Genomic DNA, 383 nt, shown 5'->3' with positions numbered 1-383 from the left:
ACAATTACAAATGTTGGATTTATGAATTGCATTTTATAATTTTGTAACTTATTGAAAAGCCAACTTATAATTGTAGTTTTTAAAAAAACACTTTAAATGTTATAAACTATATTTTTTTAAAATGCTCATGTTTGATTTGGTTTTTGTTCAATAATCAAAATTATGTTCAATAAATTTTTAATATTTTAGTTTTCATATAAAATGTGGCTTACAATAATATTCAAATTTGACTTGGTGGGAATGAGCAAAAAATTATATGTATTTTAAATAAGTCGGAAATATTAAAAATTTATAAATAATAACAATTTCTCAAACTTTTATCACTTGTTAAAAAATATTCTCAAATGGTAAATGATGTGTCAATCAAGTTTATAAATATATAT

This window comes from Solanum pennellii, chromosome 4 (assembly GCF_001406875.1).
Source record: "Solanum pennellii chromosome 4, SPENNV200".
NCBI classification, from domain to species: Eukaryota; Viridiplantae; Streptophyta; class Magnoliopsida; order Solanales; family Solanaceae; genus Solanum; species Solanum pennellii.
Note: the sequence above shows the minus strand (reverse complement) of the source record.